Genomic DNA, 23,273 nt, shown 5'->3' with positions numbered 1-23,273 from the left:
TATTTGGAGAACTTACGATACGCTTTAGACTCATCATGTTCAAAAACAACTTTGCTAATTGTCGTCCAGTAAAACCGTTTAGAAAGATATCTAATTGAATCCGCTACAGAAAATTAATGGGAACCATTTTTTGTTGCCAAGCTGCAAAAAGTCCATTAAGACCTCGGGACTGATAGACCGTAAAAAGCCGTAAACATCAAAAAAGCAGTTGAAAATGACGAGAGAACTAAAAATGAGATAACTAAAAACGAGAGAATAGCTTCCAAATATGAGAGAAGCGCGTAATTCTGCTGTCCGTCAACATGAAATTGTTCTTATGGAAAATAGAATATATTTTTTTGCTGATACCGATCGCTGTGTCTGCTCAAATTTGTTGTGTCGACAAATCCTTATGCTACTAATAATGTTTGTACTAAATTAATGCTTGTTTTCACTAACTCTGTTTGTTTTTACTACCGACTGCTGAATCAGTTAGCAAGGTAGATAATCCGAACAAACCACATCAACATGCAAATTGATAAAGCGTGTTAGTGAAGTTTCGTCCATAAGATTGAGAAAAGTTTTATGGTCGAAATGCTCCGCTTAACTTGTAAGCCGAATCGCTGGGTCATCGATCAGATTAGGTGACCTTTTTGTAAATTAACTGAAAAGCTGAAAAGTGAGAATAAATTGATTGAGAAAAAGCTAAAATTTTATGAATTGCTATTTTTTCTTCTTTTTTCCTATTATCTCGTGATTAAGATTTTAAAACCTGGAAGTTTATTAAAATATGTAAAGGATTTGTCGTAATTTATACTAATAGTTAACCTTAGAAAACTTAGAAGTTTGTAGCTTGTTTATAAAAAAGAGAAACAAATTATTAAGTTGATTTAAAGTTAGTGAAATATGAAATTGATAAAAATTAATAAGTAACGTATAAAAATTAGTTTCCTCTAAATGGTTTATTTGTAGAAGCAAAAGAAAATCCATTATAAAATAAAATACTGTAAAACATGAACACAGAACTTGTCGAATGTTGAAAAGTTTTACAAGGTATTATCAAGCGAAACAAGTTTTAAGCGTGTTGATATTAATAAGGCATTTTAAACTGCTTCACTGTTTGAAATAACAACAATTTGTTACCAGTTATTAGTTATGCCTTTCATACTGGTACCTTGTTGTAATTTTTTAACCTCAGCAAAAATACAAGATGAACTGACAAGCATAATTAATAAAAAAGCATGAACTTTAGTGTTGTTGATTTATCAGTTTATGATACATCATTGTAAAGTTTACTAACTGTCAGATATGGTTAAACTGACAACCTAGGTTTTTACGTAATATAAAAATTAACCAAGTTATAATGTATACGGTTCATACAAGTATGTAAAACTTTTAAAATATAAAATCAATTTGTTTTTAAATACATACAATTTTAAAAAACTTTTAGTAAAACTTTTATAGCCGACTATTTCATTGATGCTAGCAGATTGATTTTAGTAAAAGTTTTTTAATTTTGAAAAAAAATAAATTTGTTGTTTTAGGTAATCTTAATATCAAACTAAATCTGCATAAAATATCATAAAACTTTTGAAGTTTGGATTATTCAAACAGTTTTATTGTATTTTGTTGATTTATGTTTTGGCTGTACTTGAAGCTAAACATTAAAGGAGCAACAGATGTAAGCAATTAATTGTAGCTGATATAAAATGCTGATAATTTGTTTATGTCAGCAACATTCTTAAGCATCTACTGCGTGTAATAATGTAGTACTTTGTAGTTTATTATACTTTTATTAATGACATTTAAGTAACCGAATAAAATAGTGTAAATAAAAAATATAAGTTGTTCTAACTTTATTTACTCGTATAAATTAATACTTAATGTAAAACTATATACTCAATTTATTGGCAAAAAAATGTTTTTTGATTTAAGAAACATTTACCACAAATAGTTAAAAAGACAATTTTATTCCAGTCTGTTTTAATTTACAATATGTGACTTACGAATTAAATATATTTATTTAGAGTCTTAAAATATATAAATTGTAAAATCAGCTAATATTTTTTTTTCAATTAAAGTACTATATTTAAAAATGCTTATTTTTATTGATAGAGGTTGGTACCACATTGCTGTTAAATCAAGCTACACACAAAATAAATACATTATAATTAAATCAATGTATTTAAACATGAGTAAACTATATTTTTCCTAAAACACTATAATGGCATAAAATTAGTGCATTTTAACAAAATTAAAAATAAAGTTCATCTACTAAAACACTGAAGAAATGAAACAACTTAAAAGTTAAACTAAAAAGTACAAAGTAGTTGTATCAAGTCAGTCAATTGAGCTACAAACACAACATTCAAGTATTATGTATGACAGCATTTTATATTGCATCATACAAATACTTCATTCGGTCTGACTCACTTAAGTTGTCATGCTTTCAATGAGGTTTTTCAGTTACTATCATTTCAACTGTTGAAGATTATTCTTACTTACAGCTGTAAAATTAACGGATATTAACTTTCAAAATTAATTAATTTGCTATTACTTTAGAAGTATTAATGAGTTTTAAACTTTTTTTAATGTTGTTCTGATTAGTTTAAAAAGATTTAAACTAAAAATCAAAACTAATGTTTTACTAACTTAATATCGAAATTATATATTGTGTGTTAAAACATTTGATGTTTTAAATATTAGCATATGTAAAACATCTTCAAAACAAATCGATAATATAAAAAGTCAACATAACACAAAATATTCATTTTCTTTCTCAATATACAATTGATAATATTAATTCTTAAGTCAAAAGTTATGTAATCTGCTAAATACGATCAAAATACATTCAAGGAATTTGAAATTTTCAAATACTGCTGTAAAAGACTTTGTAAAATACAACTTGAAAGTTTTGGCTTCTCAAATATTTTGTTATTAAAACAGACATGACAATGTTTTCAGGTACTTTAGTCTGTTATGTAAATTAATCACACACTGTCTAACCCTGGAGCTAAAATCAAGCAGTAAAACTTCTTAATAGGAAGTCGAACTAGCCATCAACATAAGTTGCTATAAGTACAGACTTTAAAACGATAACAAATAGAATTTGAAACTAAAAGCTTTGCTTGACGAATTTTAACTAAACCTGTTTAGTTAATCTTTAAAGTATTAAAACTAAATAATTGGAAAGCAGCAATAATAAATAATGATAAAAAGAGTTGCTTACTTTTTTGTAAAAGGGTATATGTAATTTCTTATTAGAAAAAAAATACATATTTATATTTTAGTTGTTTGCTTAAATGGTTTATAAGGAGTTTTATAATATTTTTTGTAAGACAAAAATAAAAAAACACGCCCAATAATTTTTTTAACTTCATAGTCCGTTAAACTTTTCAATTTTTTTTTGTTATGTAAATCCGTAATAAATAAAAAACTAATATGTACTTATTTTTTTAAGTATTGATAAATAAGTTTAATATTTGTATCAAGTTTGAACTTTTAATTTCAAACGTTGCTTTACTATGCATAGGTGAAAATATTAAAAACAGATACACATAAAATATTTAACCATTTCTACTAATATGTATTACTCTCATTTTTTTAATAAGTTTTCACTGTAATACACACGTCTTTTTTCAAATTTAAATTTTTGCCACCTGTGTCTAGCATCTGTGCTATTTACAGAAAAGTTGCTCACTCTAACATATGTGTAATTTATCTACTTCATTGACCTTTTCATTCCATATAAATGTACAAAATTGTGTTTTTTTTTTAATTACATTGTATTTAGAACAATCACTTTTCAAGTTTTATGATAATTATCAATATTTTTAAATCTCTTTTATTTTAAGTTTCAAGTGTTTAACATTCTAATTACGTGCATTTTAAGTACTAGAATAGGAACGTTTGTTGCAAAAAAAAATCACATTTAGCAAAAAAAGTTTACACAGTTTATCATAGACTTTGAAACTCTTTTTCTATCCTATAATGTTGTGTTTTTTTTAACTAAAAAAATTTAACATCAGTAAAAGTTTTAATTAAATTTTTTTTTTAAACGTATTGTTACTCAAGCTATTAAAGTTAACTTTATTTATGTAACATTAGTAGACGCTTTATGATTTAAGTACATTTTATACTATTTTGTATAGCTTAGTTTTATACCTTCTATTTTGTATTTTTATACTCAACTTTTGAATATCGCAACAAATATAAATAGTATGTATGTAAAAAATGTTTGTTAAATATAATTTATTTTTAATATTTTGGGGATTGTGGTTTTTAACAGCTTAGAAAAAAGCAAACAAAATATGTACAATAAAATACCCTGTTAAAATCATCTTTAAAAAAAATACAATTCTCTATTTGTTGTATCAGCTACTGGTGACAACCACAAACAGACAACAGAACAAACAATTCTTCACTTATCCGCAAACAACTCACCATCCGTCAATCAGCATCCGAATTAATCCGATTCAACCAATGGCTCCCACAAAACCGTTGTCATGGCAACCGATTACCTGCGAAATGATTATTGGCTCGTTGCTACGCACAAGTTGGTAAGAAAATATAGAAAATCTCATTTCCGCTATCGAGACTCGTTAGTGACGTCATAATTGACGGTAATTATGCGGATTGATGAGAAAACGTTTTTTGTTGGTTTTTGAGCGTGCCGGAGTCTGGATAATGGGCTGGCTGTTAAAGTTAATGATTCTTTTAACGAGCAAAATATACTAGATTGGTTTGAAACTTTTAAAAGGTCCAATAAATGGTTTAAAGTGTTGCTAATTGTATATATGCAAGCTTTAAGCTATTAAACGGTCTTTGAATTTTATTACCACTGTATAGTTTAAGTGATTTTTTTTTCTAAGCGTAGAAACTCAAGAACAATAATAAAACTATATTTTTCAGAAATTAGTAAAATATAGTTGTCTCAAAAAGTTTGAAACATGAAGTTCTCTTAAATTGTGAAAATGTTACATTTCAAAATTGATTAAAACTTGCATACTTTAAGTTACTTTTTCATATGTAAATACTCGAGTCTGTTGAAACTTGAAACTTATGTAATAACGTGAAATTAAACTTTTTCAAATTAATTTAAACGTGAAATTATATTATAACGTGAAAACTGCAATTTTTAGAAATTACTTGCATTCTTGAAATTATTTTATTGGCACTACACAAGATTGAGCCTCAAAACACATAAAAAGTTCGTTTTTCACGCAACAAAGTTTTGATGGATGTTTGTTTATTTAAACTTTGTTAAAATTCTTTCAAATATTAGCGTACCCCGTGTGATACCCACCAAAGTGATCCAATTACCTCAAAGAAAGACGGGAGTCGAGTTACTCATGTTTGTTGGGCAAAAACAGAAAACAATCGGCTTCAAATCAATCAATCAGCAACAAGAAGCTCCATTACGTCCGTTCAAATAAACACATAAAAATCCGATTTGAAACAGAGATAAAAACGAGAAACGGTAAAAAAAGCGCCGAGTTTGAACATTTAAAGTGCGATGAAATCAGTCAAGCGTGTCGGCTACCTCTTTTTCAAGTTCGGATGACTTCGTGCAGACCTTCGGCACATTGAAGCGAGAGAGGAAAAGGAAAAAAATTAAAAAGTTAAAGTGTGGGCATATAATATTCAGTACACAAGAGTTGTATAAAAAGTGACAAATTTCTAAGAAAATTTGAATGTAAACTGACCTATTTTAATATGTGGTAAATATCTAAACTTCTAAACTTAATATTAGACAGGCTATACGCCAAAAGAATACTTTGAACTGAAAACAGTTTAAGATAATACTTTGCACTTTAATTTTGTATGTTATTAAATTTTTTAATATCCCATTTCATAAAAATTATAATATTTACTGTATTACTGAAATAAATCTTTATACTTTATTATTTTTCTTTAAATAGTTTAAGCAAAGTTTAAATAAACTCACTTTGTACAACTTTTGTTAAAACTAAATGTCGAAAAAAAAATAAAAATATATTTTAAAGTGATGGCGAGGTATATTTTAAGATTAGTTTGATTTACACATTTGCTGAGTCGGCAAACTATTTTAAGTTATTTTAGTTTGTTTATATTTATAACCTTATCCCTAACCCACTTTACCAATACATTTTAGAAATTAATCAAAAGAGACTACCAGTAAAGTTCAAATTTTTTATAGTTTAAAAAATGCAAAAAAATCTTTACGTAAAAAGTTTACTTTTTACTAAAATCAACTGTAAAAGATTAATTACTGATGGTTTTACATATGCTAAAAATATCACTTTTAAGTATTTAGTAAGACATTATTTTAATTCTTGATTATTCAAGATTAACATAACTTGTTTACTTTATATCATATATATTTTCTTGTTAAAAGTTTAGACAAACTCAGTTTGGTATTTTGAACTAAACTAAATTAACTTTTTGTTTTACATAAAATACTATTAACATATTTTTGATATTGGATAAACCTTAAGTTAATATCATATTAAAAGCTTTTGGTTATAGTTCCTTTTTGCTTTCCCACAATCTTCATTAAAAATGTATTTAAAATACGTTTTTCCTCAAAAGCAAACTCTTGCAAATGAACTCAATTATAAACTTTTTGGGTTATTCAAAGAAAACAATCTAAATTTTCTATCTTTAAAGTTTGCTATTTACAATCTTTTATTTTCTGTTTAAAATAGTTGTTAGAAACTTAATAACAAAACTATAAAGTGAATATTTACAAATCAAGAAAATTAAAAAATCATATATTAATTTACAAAGATAATTTTCTTACCAACTCAAAACGTTTTGAAATGTAAATGCATGTAAATACAAACTATATCTAGTTTGTAAACAGTTTGAATAACTTTTGGTAAAAAAGCTGACAATTAATTTGTTGTTGTTGTTGTTGATATTCAGTATCGCTACTTGAAGTTATTTATTTTAAAGCAGTAATTTTGACTCATTAGTGTCGAATATCATAGTACTAGACAGATTTTCTGCTGCATCTACTTCATATAAAGCTTAATAATTAGTTTGTCATTAGACTTACTAAAATAAATGATGTTTACCAAAGGTGTTAAATGTACTTGTTTTGATGTTTTAGTATTCTAACGGATTTTGATAAAACACTTACGGCTTTATACATATTACGACACCATTTATGAAACCCATAAAAACTAAAAATCTAAAAGCTTACTTTTAAAACTTAGTTTTTTTTCTTACTTTTTTTACCAAAATAAACATATAAGCTCGTAATTTTCACTACAATATAAGTATTTAAACGTTCTTTATTTATATAATGTACAAAAAGTTACTGAATAACCCTTAAACAAATAGCAAATGCTTTCATCAAAGTTATTTATCAAAATCTCTCAATTAAATCTAGTTTTAGAATATTTTCCAAAACTGAATGCTCAAGCTTTTAACTTAAGAATATTATAAAAACAATTCAGTTAAAACCTGTTAAAATATAACTTAATAAACTAGTTTATTAATTACTAATCTAAAACAGAGTTCTTACTAAATATCAGTAAAGTTATTCTAAATGGCAACACCATAGGATAATAATCACTTATTATTCTTAAAAACAAAGGCAGTTAATCTTTTTATATGATTAAAAAGGTGGATTGTTGAGCATAGGAAAACTTTTTAAGATTTTTTTTTCTTTACGTAATATTTAAACAATCCAAATCGTTGTACATTAAGTGTAAATTAACTTAAATAGCTTACAACAGTTTATTGTTTAATCATAATCTTTAATAAATGTTTAAAAAATCCTAATGTTTAGTTAATCTGGTAGTTTTCGTATATATAAATTATTAAAACCACTTTCTTGTTTGGCTTTGAAAATCTGCAGTTTTATACAAATGCATTTATCTGATAAATTCAATGAGTCATGACAAAGTCTTACAATCAACGGTTATTCACAAAAAATTTAACGTATTAGAATATAGATTTAAATATACTAAGAATCTTATCTATCATACTAATTTATGTACTAACACGAATAATAAACCGGAAGCTAAGCAGACAAAGGTTAAAAAGTTAATTAGTAAACAAATTAAACCTAATACTTAATAATTGATCGGATTAATCAGCTAACCACTAAAAGAAAGTTATTAAGCAATTAATATCAGACTGCCTTGCGAAAAAACAGGTTTTAAATTATTAGAAAATTTTTTATCTGTTAACCGCATATACAACAGAAATTTAAGTTCTTCTACAAAAACCATTGGGCTATATTTAATAGCTATCATTTTTTAATACGTTTTTGGATTTTATGCTTGACTTATTTTGAAATGGTTGAAATTTTAAGTACAGTTAAAACAAAAAAAAATTAAAAAAATTTTCTACCTTTAATTAAACGTTTCTAGAATTAAAAACATGAACAGTGTATTCTACACTTAATTAAAATATAGCTAGTAAAATATTTATTTATTAACATATGATCTTTTTGATCTTAAAATTGATTAAAAATTTTCTTTTAGCCAAGTTAAAAAGGTATTTTACATTGAGTATGCTGTGCTACAAATCTTTTGAAAAATTAAATTTATTAATCTGTTTATTTTTATTCAATCTAAAAAAAATATACAGTACTAAACTAATTATTTAGTTTAAGTTTATATGATACTAAACGAACATTTTCTTATATACTTACTTTTTTAAACTAAACTTTTAAAGAAAATGCAAATTATTAGTGAACCAAAAAAAAAATTGTTTGGACTTAAAGTCTTACTTACATACAATTTCTTTTTTTTAATTGATATTTAAATCTAAGATTAAAAACTTTATGTAGACTTGTCTGGGAACAAAATTAAGAACACTAGATAATTTAATTTAAGCAAGCTTATGTTCAATTAATGAAAACTATTTATCTGTTAACAGTATTTAACTGTAGTTTTATTCACCTTTTTTATTGTTAAAAAAGCAATACAACATTTTTAATTTAATAAATTACTTCAAATGTTGAATACTTTTTTATTCTTTTATTTTGCAGCTAACTTTTAGCATTGTTTTTTATTTTTAGTTTTTTGAGGGCATTTTAAAATTGCTAAAAATAATTTAAGGTTGGAACAAAGAAAAATTGTTTGAATATGTTATTAATAGGTTTTTAATTATAAAAAAAAATTTAATTGTTTTATAAGCAATAAAACATTCAAAAAAACTCATTTATGTATACAACAAATACGTAAAACTTGTTAACAAAATCTATTAAAACATGTTTTAATTCTACTTTAAGTATATTCGACATCTTAAACAATTTTACACTTACAAATGATTTTTATGTTTGTACTAAATATACCCAAATAAAAATTCTACGAATGTTTTAGTTCGATTAAATATCCTAATTTTTGGTGTATAATATAGAAAACGTATTAAAAGCAAAGTTTTTAGAAAAAAGAACTATTACTTAATTTTTAATTTACAAAGTTGTTTTATCACACATCACTATTTTCATAATCGTTTTTGAAAATCTAAAATAAGAAATTTTTAAAGTCTATTTTAAATTCTTACAAAATATGAATATGGTGGTTGAAATACAGTACTAATTGATATATATAGTGTAAATTGACAATTAAGTATTTTTTGATATAGAACTCTAAAAACAAACCTAAGGTTAAAAGTTTAATAAAAATGAAAAAAATCTAAAACAGATTTTTTATTAAAATACTACTGTATTTTATTTCATTTTTGAAAACTATTTTTAACTTAAGTTAAAATTAACTTAAATTCTAAAAGAATAAAAGTATTAAATAACATCTATTTTAGTCTAAGAGTTTAGATAAACTCATTCTAGTTAAACAAAACATAATAACTGTAAAAAATGTAAAACTACCTTATTATGATACTTAAAAATCGCATACATCTTCCACAAAAGTTAAGCTTAAGAATTTAAATAAACCTCCAAAGTTTTATCAATTACTTAGTGCTTAATACAAAACAGTTTTTTTTAACTTTAAAAAATTTAGTAGCTTAACTCAACTTAGCACACAAAAATTAATTTACTATTAAAAAAAATGTTTATAATTATTGCTTTACTATTCGTATTACCATTTATTCAAATATTTAAACTATAAAATTAATAAAATAATTTGTCAATAACATACTTTATATGATGATAAAGTGGAATTTTAATTACTTTTTAAAGTTTGTTTGATATTTCAAAATACTTTTAACTTTACCTTACTTGTGCCCGCTTCAGCTAAAATTTATTAACACTAATTTTAATACGCATTTAAAGAAATTTTAATCAGGATAAAAACTTTGGTTTAGTTGTACTTATTTAGTGTGATAGAACACACAAAAAAAAAGGCAGTACTAAAAATCACCAAAAGAATATATTTTACTTAAAAGTTGGTACTATACTACTAAAATATGTTACTAATCAAGTTTTTAAGAATAGTTTGAGTAAAGTAGCATATTTTAAAAGTAAAGTTATAAATTTCTAAAAATACTGACATCATAAATACTAGTTTGTTATTGTTTATGCTTGATATCGCTACTCGAAATTATTCTTTACAAAGCAGTAATTTTGAATCATTAGTGTCGAATATCATGTTATTATACTGATATGCTGCTGCATTTACTTCAGCTAAATCTTAATAAGTAGCTTAATAAAAAACTTGATAGAGTAAAAGCTTTTATAGTTAGACACATAGAATGCAATTTAAATTATAGTAAATAAAAATATTTAAAGAAAAAAAAGTGTTAAATATAGGTAAATTAGTTTGTATTTATTCACAGGGTATTTTTTACCTGCTTAGTCTTTAGTTTTTTTGGCCTAATAGTTATTCAAACACTTATACCTAAGAACCAGTCATTAAAAACACCAACTAAGCATTATTTTAGATGTGCTTAAAATTAAATATTTATAATGCTTGATATTGATATTTCGTCAAAATAACTTTTGGTAATACGTCATAATTTTTTAATTAGAAAATAATTTCTAAAACTATTTTTATGTATAAAAAGTCTAAATCACTAAGAAAAATCAATTAAGTTAAAAAAAACTGAACCGACAAACTGAAATAAAACATTTTAGATATAAATTATAATAATTATCATTTGTTTAATTTAATTAACATCGTTTACAATGTAGAGTTTTTTATATAACGACTCAATGAAAATCTCTTTATTTGTTATTATTTATTGATCAGTTTAAGTAATATAAAAACATTCGTAAGACCGGATATGAATAAATTACTTATGTTTTGAAAGTTTTACTAAAAATATTAAGAAATTTAAAAGTTACTATTGATTGATTTCAAACTATAAACATAATTAAGTTTAAAAGTAAATAGCTATTAATCAAAGCAACTTTATTGCAAAAAACTGCTGTAGTTTAACTGTTTATAATGCACTAAGTTTATATATCGAAAAAGTGTATGAAGCTCCTAATTTGAAAAAAACTATATCGAACAGAATTTCTTTGTTTTAGGTAAAGTTAACTGTAAAACGACCCTAGCTGATTTTAATCATATATCTGTATATATCTGTATGTACACTAAATCTATGAAATTTTTTATTATGCATCTAAAAATTTGGGCTAGTTTTACATAATTAAATTTTTCGATAATTACAAATATGCTTAAAGTATTTTATACATTTAAAACATTTATTTAAATATTGTTTTGCTAAAAATGTATATATTCACCTAGATAAATTGTAATTAGTGTAAAAATGTTAAACCATTCTGACAAGTTTCAATTAAAAGGAAATTCATAAGTATATCCTATTGCTTATTTTTGATGAAAAAGTTGTTAAGACTTACCATCAGTCTTTAGTTTTACTTTTTTTTTAACTAAGAGAATTTTTACATTAAAAAAAATAAAGTAGTTCAACATTTTTGTAGCACTAATAAATACTAACGACTGAAAAAAAGAGTCAAACTGTTTTAAAATATTGTTTTTTTTCTGGTATTTACTTTGTTCGTTTTTAAAATTTTAATTTACTTATATTTATACTGAAGGCAAGTGTTTATTATATTGAATTTCTGCTTAAAAGCTTACTAATTTGTAGTGATGTACCGGACTCACTATCCGGGTCCGGGTCCGGCCGGATATTGCCATTTTTGTCTGATATCCGGATCCGGCCGGACTCTAATTTGAAAAAAAAGTCCGGATCCGGTTCCGGCCGGATTCTAATTTAAAAAAATAGTCCGGGCCCGGTTCCGGCCGGATTCTATTTTAAAAAAAAAGTCCGGATTCGGGTCCGGCCGGATCCTAATAGAGATCCGGCCGGACCCGAATCTAGTTAGTAAAAAAGAGCATATTGAAAAATATTTTTTTAAAAACAAACCCTGTGTTAATTAATAAGAGTCATTTTCGTCACTTAAAATTAAACACCCACCCCGATTGGCTCATTTCGTGCACGTGACTAATTTACACTTGTTTACATTTAAACTATGAAATAAACATTTAAGAAATGCAACTCTTTACAAATGTTGTAAAATTGAAAACTTTGGAATGAATACTTGCATTATTTGTTGTTTAAAGTTGAGTTCAGAGAATATTTAGAGTTAATACGGTTGAATGTACGAGCCAATGAGAATCATATGACGAAATGTTTCAAACTAAATACTGATGCAACAAAACATCAGAACATGACAGGTAGTTTATATGTAAGCAGTTAGTTAGTTAGTTTGGTGAGCAGCTTGAAGCAACAAAATATCTTGAACTTTTTGTGAATGCTTATTGTAAGTAGTGTTTTGTTTTAAAAGTGAATATTTCAACTGGTGTTTAATTGTTTAAACATTAAGCCAGGTTTATAGTTTAATAGTTTATGAAAAATTTTACAGTTTCTTGTTTACTAAAAGTTTTATTTAATTTTTAGTATATTGTTTTAAGTCTTTTGAAATAGATTTAAATAGTTTCCAGTTTATAAAGTGTTACCAAAGTAATTAACAATTTTGAATATGCTAGTATTTCTTGTTGTGTTTTATGTAAAAGATTCATCACTCAAAACTGTCGTGTCTGATTGTAGAAAGTAGTCTCAGATTGAATTTACTATTTGTTAGATATTAATTATATACGGTAGGATTTAATTATGATGGGTACTACTAAAAAGTTAAGTGTACCACAATCAGTCCACAACTTTACTACCAAATTGTCAACCTTTGCTAGCTGTTATCTGATTATTAAATTAAAGTAATTTTAAAAACTTCATTCTGACTCAGGCTTGTTTATACTCACTCTAGCTAGTTTTATTGACTTAAACAGTGGCAACCCTGCTAGTTTGAAAATTTTTGGGAATTTTAGAAAATCTTGGACTGCCTGCCTCAAGCTAGTTTAGTTTTTTGTAAAAACTCAAGCTAGTTTTTTTTTAGATTTTGAATGAGTTTGAGCTGATCCAGTTTTCAATATTTTGTAATTTTCTAGTGTATTTTGTTCATGAACTTGGTTTCAGATTTTTAATTGTAAATAACACCTAAATTTGTAAACCTTGTAGCTAGCTGTTCTACTTATTATTAGATTAAAGTTATTTTTTTAGTTTTTAAAAACCTCATTGTGACTTAGGCTAGTTTATACTAATGATGTACCGTACTCACTATCCGGGTCCGGGTCCGGCCGGATATTTCCATTTTTGTCTGATATCCGGATCCGGCCGGACTCTAATTTAAAAAAAAAGTCCGGATCCGGTTCCGGCCGGATTCTAATTTGAAAAAAAATTCCGGTTCCGGCCGGATTCTAATTTGAAAAAAAAGTCCGGATCCGGTTCCGGCCGGATTCTGATTTGAAAAAAAAGTCCGGATCCGGGTCCGGTACATCACTACATTTGTTAATCCTTGCTAAGTTGACCTCAGCTGTTAGACTTTGCAGACAAATATTCTCAGCTACTTCACAAAAAATTGATATGAGTATTTGATAAACAACGATAAAATTAAAAAGTTTAATATTATGTATCATTTAAAATCTGTTTAAGTTAAAACTCAAATTTTTATCTGTAAAAAAATGATTTGTACAGGTTCTCTGAAATTTAAAGTTAGCATCTTTAATTGTTTCATTTAACGTTAGCTATGTTTGTTTTTGTTTGATTGAATTTAATTACTGCTTAAGAAAAAAGAAGTATAATTTCGATTTTCAATGTAAATAGTCTTAAAAATTTTTTAAGTATTAAAATTTGGGTAACAGTTTTAAAGAAGTAAGAACTTATTATGTTTTTAAATACGAAAAAATGTAGTATAATACAGTAAAGACGTCATTTAAATTAGTAAAGTTTTTAGGAATATTTTTGACATTTTCGCGTCGAAATATAAGCCAATTAGTTTAAATGTTTAGCAAAGTTCTGAATTTCTTATTTAGCCATTTAAAACACCAGTTTAATTGTAACACATAACATAATATTTATTTTTATATGTATTATGAAACCTATATACATATGTCTATAACTAAGTAAACTGGTAAAACTGTACTTTAAAAAAAATAACTAATACGTTATATAAAGTAAACAAGTCACCACAAATGAGTTAAACTTAATGCAATATTTTCTTACAAGTTCATTAGAGGTAAAATAAACTTTTTGATATTTGTTTTGCACGAGTATTATACAGATTTCATGCAAATTAGGTGGTTATTCCGTTCGTTTGTGAGATACTTAATTTTGTTTGTTGGGAATTTTAAGTATTTTTTCCGCATGAAAAGTTTTTAGGTGTCACAAGGACGTTATTATCGTGACAAAAACGTCGATTACTTTTAAATATAATTTCTAAGATAAGGACAAGTTTTTACACAGGCTTAAGCATTCTTTTATACCGCTCTGAATTGAAGGAAACGTAAAGAAATGTAAATTTTTAGCTATTTGTTAAACTTGTCATTTTCTTTTAAGGGAAAAGTAGCAACTTTTTACTAAAGACAAGCTGATAAAATTGTATAAACAAAGTTTTACACAGTTAAATAGCTTATAAACCTCATAAAGTTAAAAAACATCACATATTTAAAACTTAAAAACTGTTATTTGAGAAAAATCTTTAAAAATTCCTCATAAATCACCAGTAAAATAAATTGAGCACAAATTTGTAGAATGCAATTCATCACCCATTTAGCATTAACGAGAATGTTAATAAGTCTATTAATAAAATTATCTGTAAGTTGTACTATAAATTACTTTAAAACAGCCTTGTGACAAGTATCAAAATAATTAACTATTCAATTATTTATGGTTCACTACCAGTTTAAAACTTAAAATAAAACAGTTCTGTAAACAGATTTAATTAAACTTAAAAGTGATGAGATTTCAGGCTAATAGTAACAGTATAAAAATTTAAGAAAATTTATTTTAGGAGGAAGTTAAAAACATTAGATTTACTTGCCCTCTCAATAAGCCTCATTAAGCAGACATAAAGTTTACAAGTTGAAATTTATGAATGAAAAACGTTGACTGATCTTTCAGGAATTTTCAAACACCTGGACTTTTTCTCAAATTAAGAAAATATTCAGGTCTTAATTAATGATTAAACGTCTAACGAATTTTACAAGACAGGTATTTTTATCAGACTAGCTGCTTAAATATTTATAATTGAAGTTTAAATTATATATTGAGAACTTTCAAAATTACAAATAGTTTAAATTACTGAGTGATAAAAAAATAGTTAAATTTCAAACAGTTAAGCAAAACAATAGTAAAATAATGTACACCCTAAAAAGTAATCAGCTTTATATAAATTATAATATTTTTTTTCTAAAACACTATATGCAAGAATAAAAAGTAAAGTGTATACACATATATATATTAAACTATTATGTTTAAATCATTAAACTAACAAGATCAGCATATTTTCAAACTCAATTAGCTGTACAAAACTTTCATTAATACTACGTCATGTACTCAGGAAATTTTCAAACTCTAAAATTCTTTTAAACATTGTTAATAAATTTTAGCTTTACTTAGGAGTATATGAGGTAATATAGTACATAAACGAAACGGTCGTATAAACCTTTATATTTTTATATAAACAAAAAAGAAATAAATAAATATATAAACATATTCAGTAACTACAAATTAACTTTAAATGACAATTTTTGCATAGAATATGTATAATTTCATGCCAAATCAGCAAGTGCCAAACAAAGGTGAAAATTCATTATTTTATTGGTTCTTATATAATTTCATGCAAATAAACAAAAAGTACCACGCAGTAAAATATGACTCATTACTGCAAAATCTTCTTATCATATAAACAACCCTACGGAATGAAAATTTTATCATCAGATGTTTTAGTTTCAGTATCAAGTAGATAAAAGCCCACGTTGGTTTTTTTATGTTTTAATAGAAAATGTTATTTATATTTAAAATAGATACAATCTTTTTTCAAAACAACAAAATACAACTTTTGTTTTAACATAAAAAGAATTATTTTATATTTGTTGTTTGTATAGTTTTATATTAATTTAAATTTAAACAAGACAACAACAGTTAGTTTTCTTTAAGAACTAATAAATTGTTGCTGCACAATTTTATTTCTAAAAAAGTTATTTTAACTTTGGTTCTCTAGCTTAATATACCATTTTGAAAAGCTATCTTTCATAAAAGCTTAGTTTACTTTTCAATTAATATGTTTCCCAAACCATTTTATAATTTTTTCAGACAACCAACAAGGATTTTATAAATAATTGCGACAATCAATATATAATTTATCTTCAAAAAAGACGTCACAAATTTGAAATGTAAAACTTGAGGATTTTAAAACAACTTATATAAATTCATTCAGCAATAATATTTAATTTTTAAAAAGTTGAAAAGTAAACAAGTTTACATATAAAAGTTTATCTTCTTAAACATTACTAAAATATGTTTATTTTACTTCGAAGATACGTTTTAGTCTTTTATTCGAAAACAGCTTTGCTAATTACCATCCAGTAGTACCATCCAGTTGAAAGAAACAACCAATAAATTAAGGGCTAAAAATTATATCAAATTAAATCAATGCCAAAGAAAATTATATGGGAGCCGTTTTTTGTTACCAAGCTGTAAAAAGTCCATTAAGACCTCGGGACTGGTAGACCGTAAAAAGACGTAAACATCAAAAACGCATTTATAAATAAAAAAAAGAGAAACTGTTCCAGAGAGAATAAGAAAACGAGAGAACAGCTTCCGAATGTGAGAGAGGCGCGTAATTCTGCTGTCCGTCAACATGAAACTGTTCTCATGGAAATAAATGTTTGTTATTTTACTGATACTGATAGCTGTGTGTGCTCAAATATGTTGTGTCGACAAATCTTTGGCTACTTATAATGTTACAACTAAATTACTTTTTGGTTTTTCCCAATTCTGCTTGTTTTCACTACCAACCGTTGAATCGGTAAGCAAAATAGTCCGAACAAATCACATCAGCATGCAAATTAATAAAGCCGTGTTAGTGAAGTCTCGCCAATAAAGTTGAGAAAAGTTTTAGTGTCGAAATGCTCCGCTTAACTTGTAAGCCGAACTGTAGGGTCATCGATCAGATTAGGTGACCTTTTTGTAAATTAGCTGAAAAACTGAAAAGTGTGAATAAATTGAATGAGAAAAAGCTAATTTTTTATGAATTGTTGTTTTTACTTCTTTCTACCTATTACTTTATATTTGAATGTAAAAAACTGGAAGTTAATTAAAGTATGTTGGCTTTTTCATCGTTAATAGTAATTTTAATTACTTCTTAAAATTTTTTAAATTTTGTAGCTTGTTTATTAAACAGAGAACAAATAGTCAAGTTTATTAAAGCCAACGAAAGCTTAATACGAAACGTAAAGAATCCAGTTAATTCTCAAAGGTTTTAAAACTAAAACAAAATCTCAGAGTATAACTAGGTACTGTAAAAGTTCAACATAATACTGTACAGTTTTACAAGACAGTTAGAAACGGATCAAATTTCAAACTTATTGTTATAATCACAACTTTTAAACTGCTTCACTGTTTGTAATAACAACAATTTGTTACCAGTTATTAGTTATGCCTTCCATTCTGGTAACTTGTTGTAAATTTTAAACCTCAGCAAAAATACAAGATAAACTGACAAGCATAATTAATAAAAAAGCATGAACTTAAGTGTTGTTGATTTATCAGTTTGTGATACATCATTGTAAAGTTTACTAACTGTCAGATATGGTTAAACTGACAAGTATGGTTTTAACGTAATATAAAACTTAACCAAGTTATAATGTATACGGTTCATACAAGTATGTAAAGTTTTGAAAATATAAAATCAAATTGTTTTTGAAAACATATCCTTTAAAAAAGATCCTTTTAGTAAATGGTAATAGATAATAACTTTTTTTATGTTAAAACTTTTCATTTTTAGTTTTTGACAAACAAATAAATTTGTTGTTTTAGGTAATCTTAATATCAAACTAAATCTGCATAAAATATCATGAAACTTTTGAAGTTTGGATTATTCAAACAGTTTTATTGTATTTTGTTGATTTATGTTTTGGCTGTCACTTGAAGCCGAACATAAAAGTTGCAACAGATGTAAGCAATTAATTGTAACTGATATAAAATTCTGATAATTTGTTTATGTCAGCAACATTCTTAAGCATCTACTGCGTGTAATAATGTAGTACTTTTTAGATTATTATAATTTTATTAATGACATTTAAGTAATTAAAAAAAAAGATATTGTTAATAATAAAAGATAAACTGTTCCAACTTTATTTACACGTATAAATTAATATTTTATTTTAAATTAAATAATCAACTAGCTGCAACAATAAAACAGTAAATTTAAATATTTTTTTTTATTAAATCTATATTTTAGAATTTGTGACTTAAGATTTATATATATGAATTTAAAGTGTATAAATATAAAGATAGTAGAACCAACCAATATTTTTGTTTTCAATCAAAGTACTTTATTTAAAAGTGCTTATTTTCATTTATAAAGGGTAATACCATATTGCTGTTAAAACAAGCTACACATAAAACAAGTATATTATATTTTAATCATTGTATTAAAACATTGTTTAACTATATTTGTCCTAAAACCCTTTAACGGCATAAACTTTGTGCATTATAACGAAATAGAAAATAATAACTCAACTACTAAAACTCAGAAAAATTGAAACAACTTAAAAGTTAAACTAAAAAGTACAAAGTAATTGTATCAAGTCAGTCAATTGAGCTACAAACACAACATTCAAGTATTGTGTATGACAGCATTTTATATTGCATCATAAAACACTTCATTCGGTTTGACTCACAAAAGTTGTCATGCTTTCAATGATTTTTTTCAGTTACTATCAGTTCAACTGTTGAAAGTTATTCTAAGTTACAGTTGTAAAACTAACAAATAACTAACTTTCAAAATAAAAATATTTGCTATTACTTTAGAAGTGTAAAAAGAACTTTATTTTTTTTTTTTCAAGTTTTTTTAATTAGCTGAAAAAGAATAAAACTAATAACTAAAACTAACGTTTTACTACCCTATTAGCGAGCTTATATATAGAGTGTTTAAAAGTTTGATTTTTTTTAAACTAGAATATGTAAAACATCTTAAAAACAATAAGAAATTATAAAAAGTCAACGAATAACAAAATATTCATGTTCTTTCTTAATACACAATTGATAACATTAATTCAAAAGTCAAAAGTTATGTAAACTGCTAAATACAATCAAAAATACATTCAACGAATTTGAAATGTTCAAATACTGCTGTAAAAGACTTTGTAAAACTAAACTTGAACGTTTTGGCTTCTTAAATATTTTTGTTATTACAACAGACATGACAATGTTTTCAGGTACTTTAGTCTGTTATGTAAAATAATCACACACTGTCTAACCCTCGAGCTAAAATCAAGCAGTAAAGCTTAATAGGAAGTCGAACTACCTATCAACATAAGTTGCTATAAGTAAAAAACAGACTTTAAAACGATAATGAATAGAATTCGAAACTGAAAAACTTAATTAAACCTGATTGGTTAATCTTTAAAGTATTAAAACTAAATAATGGAAAGCAACAATAATAAATAATGATAAAAGTAGTCGCTTACTTTTTTGTAAAATATGTATGTAACTTCTTTTTTAGAATTAAAATACATTGTTATTTTTTAGTTGTTTGCGTAACTGGTTTATAACGAGTTTTATAATATTTTTTGTCAAACAAAAATTAAAAATGTGCTTAATAACTTTTTAAACTTCATAGTCCGTTAACCTTTTCAAACTTTTGTAAAGTATATACGTAATAAATAAAATAGTAATATGTACTTATTTTTAAAGTATTGATAAATAAGTTAAACATTTATATCAAGGTTGACTTTTTGATTTCAAACGTTGCTATACTATAGATAGATGAAAATATCAAAAACAGATACACATGAAACATTTAAAAACTTCTACTAATATAAATTACTCACATTTTTTTATTAAGATTTCACTGTAATACACCGTCTTTTTTCAAATTTAAATTTTTGCCACCTGTGTTTAGCATCTGTGCTATTTACAGTAAAGTTGCTCACTCTAACAAACGTGTGACTTTTCTATTTCATTGACCTTTACATTCCATATAAAAGTGCAAAATTGTGTTAGTATTTAATTACATTGTATTTAGAACAATCACTTTTCAAGTTTTATGATGTTTATCAATATTTTAAAATCTTTTTTACTTTAAGTTTCAAGTGTTTAACATTCTAATTACGTGCATTTTAAGTACTAGAATAGGAACGTTTGTTGCAAAAAAAATATCAATTTTAGCAGAAAAAAGTTTACACAGTTTATCATAGACTTTGAAATTCTATTTTTAATCCTATAATGTTGTATTTTTTAACCTAAAAAACTTAAATATCTGAAAAAGTTTTTATTGAAAAGTTTATTAAACTTTTTGTTACTCAAGCTAATAATTTTAAAATTATTTTATTATTATTAGATTCTATATAATTTAAGTATTTTTATATTATATTGTATAATTTTTAGTTTTAAACTTTCTGTTTTGTATTTATATATTAAACTTTTGAATATTGCAACAAGTATTAATAGTATGTATGTAGAAAATGATACAATTATTACAAAAGTTAAATTGTTAAAAAGTTTATTACTTAACAATTGTCTTACGCTAGTGCGATGATCACAAGTAAAAGTAAACAAAACAAAATGTAGAAAATGATTGTTGAATATAACTTATTTTCAATATTTTTACGATTGTGGTTTTTAACACCTTAGAAAAAAGTAAACAAAATATGTACATTAAAATACCCTGTTAAAAATCATCCTTGAAAAAAAAAAACAGTTTGCTGTTTTGTTGTATCAGTTACAAGTGACAACCGCAAACAGGCAACAGAACAAACAATTCTTCAGTTATCCGCCAACAACTAACCATCCGCAATCAGCATCCGAACTAATCCGATTCAACCACTGGCTCCCACAAAACCGTTGTCATGGCAACCGATTACCTGCGATGCGATTATTGGCTCGTTGCTACGCACAAGTTGGTAAAAAAATATCGAAAATCTCATTTCCGCTATTGAGTCTCGTTAGTGACGTCATAATTGACGGTAATTATGCGGATTGATGAGAAAATATTTTTTGTTGGTTTTGGAGCGTGCAGGAATCTGCATAATGGGCTGGCTGTTAAAGTTAATAATTCTTTTAACGAGCATAATATACTAAATTGGTTTGAAACTTTTAAAAGGCTAATAAATGCTTTAAAGTGTTGCTAAATGTATATATATACAAGCTTTAAGCTATTAAACGGTCTTTAAACTTTATTACCATTGTATATTTTAAGTGATTTTTTTCTAAGCGTAGAAACTCGAAAACAATAATAAAACTATATTATTTGAAATATGTAGAATTGACTAAAACAGACTGAAAGGTGAAGTTCTTTTAAATTGTGAAAGTGTTATATTTCAAAATTGATTGAAACTTGTTTACTTTAAGTTACTTTTCATACTTAAATACTTGAGTCTGTTGAAACTTTGAAACTTATGTAATAACGTGAAATTAAACTTATTCAAAATAATTTAAAGGTGAAATTATATTATAACGTGAAAACTACAATTTTTAGAAATTACTTGCATTCTTGAAATTATTTTTTCGGCACTAAACAAAGATTGAGCCTCAAAACACATAAAAAGTTTGTTTTTCACGCACCAAAGTTTTGATGGATGTTTGTTTATTTAAACTTTGTTAAAATTCTTTCAAATATTAGCGTACCCCGTGTGATACCCACCAAAGTGATCCAATTACCTCAAAGAAAGACGGGAGTCGAGGTACTTCTGTTTGTTGGGAAAAACAGAAAACAATCGGCTTCAAATCAATCAATCAGCAACAAGAAGCTTCATTGCACCCGTTCAAAGAAACACAAAATTATTTCGATTTGAAACAGAAAACAAAAAAGAGAAGCGATGAAAAAAGCACCGAGTTTGAACGTTTAAAGTGCGATGAAACCATTCAATCGTGTCGACTTGTTGCGGCTTCCTCTTCTTTCACGCTCGGATGACTTCATCAAGCCCGAGGCAGATCGGAGCGAGAGAGGAGAAGAAATGAAATTGAAAAGTTAAAATGTGAGCATATCATATCAGTAGACAAGAGCTGTTTAAAAAGTTGAAACTTTTACAACTTGTTAGTCTTAATTTTAATTTAATTTATTTTTTGTTTGATCAGTCGGAATGTGGTTTGTTTGATTTTTACTTTACTAGAATGATTTGTTTGGATTAGGAAAGTTTTAAATGTTCAAGAGCACTCATGTTTGCTCAACAGTTGCTCAAGTCCCCTTTTAATGTAAATAATGTCAACTTGATATTGTTTGAAGGCCTGTTGAGCTGTTTGCTAATTGTTACGTCATAATAACCGAGGCACGTGTCGCTAAATAAATTGTTGTGTTAATCTACATTCAAGCAGCTTAAGTTATTCAAACTTAATTATTAATAATTTAGACAGGTTGGCTTTAAAGTAATTGTCTTTTAAAAGTTATGACTTTTTCAAGTAAAGTAGTTAATGAAAAGTAAAATTAAATGGAGTTAATAAAAAAGTTTGTTTGTTTGTAAAATAATCAAGCTACGATTCATTATTACACATCAACTGTACAACATTTTGAAATGTTGCAGGCCTCATCAAAAGCTGATAAGCAAGTTAGCAATATTTAACTGCTGAGTCTGCAACATAAACAAGATAAGTATTATTCCTTTTTAAAGTATATCTGCTGTTTTTAAATGAGTATACATTGACAAAATATTCTTTTCTTTTTAGAAACTCATCACGTATTTTAAGTTTTGTAAATAATAAAATAAAAGTATGCCAAAGCTTTTCAATGTAAACAAAGCTTTTAAAAAATAAAACTTACATGGTTACATAATTAACTAAACATATACTAGTAACATATGTATTTGGTAATAAAT

Source organism: Thalia democratica, chromosome 4 (assembly GCF_965202585.1).
Source record: "Thalia democratica chromosome 4, ktThaDemo2.hap1.1, whole genome shotgun sequence".
NCBI classification, from domain to species: Eukaryota; Metazoa; Chordata; class Thaliacea; order Salpida; family Salpidae; genus Thalia; species Thalia democratica.
This window is presented reverse-complemented; position numbering follows the sequence as displayed.